Genomic DNA, 519 nt, shown 5'->3' on the forward strand with positions numbered 1-519 from the left:
GAGTCAGAGAGACTGGCTCAGGATAGTGCAGAGTTCAGAACTACGGTACATATGATCGCTATGAGTCTCAAGTGACTCGATGGCACATACCAACAATATTATCTACCTATTAAAATTTATTCATAAATTATTGCTTGTAATGCTGGTTTTACAGGATTGTTTATGTTACAGTAATTATTGTTAACAAAATAAACAAATAAACCAACTAACCTTTCTCTGTGACTCATTTCTGATTGATGGCTACTTTCCATTTGGTTTCCTAGTATAATAAATAATGCACCAGTCCCACAAGTACCCTAGTAACTATCATCAGTCCCCATTAATTTTAGTTGTCCTCACTGTCTTTGTTTTTGTTGATCATGTTGTGTCGACTTCTTCCATGACATGTATTGTCTTATTTGCCCCCCATTATATCTGATAACTATTATAATTATCAAACAATATCATTGATATCACATGCAAGCAAGATTCTGCTGAAAATTATCCAAAGTGTTTGGAGCATTATGTCAACAGAGAACT

Source organism: Elephantulus edwardii, unplaced genomic scaffold (genome assembly GCF_000299155.1).
Source record: "Elephantulus edwardii isolate Elephantulus edwardi_28Jun2011 unplaced genomic scaffold, EleEdw1.0 scaffold00123, whole genome shotgun sequence".
Lineage (NCBI taxonomy): Eukaryota > Metazoa > Chordata > Mammalia > Macroscelidea > Macroscelididae > Elephantulus > Elephantulus edwardii.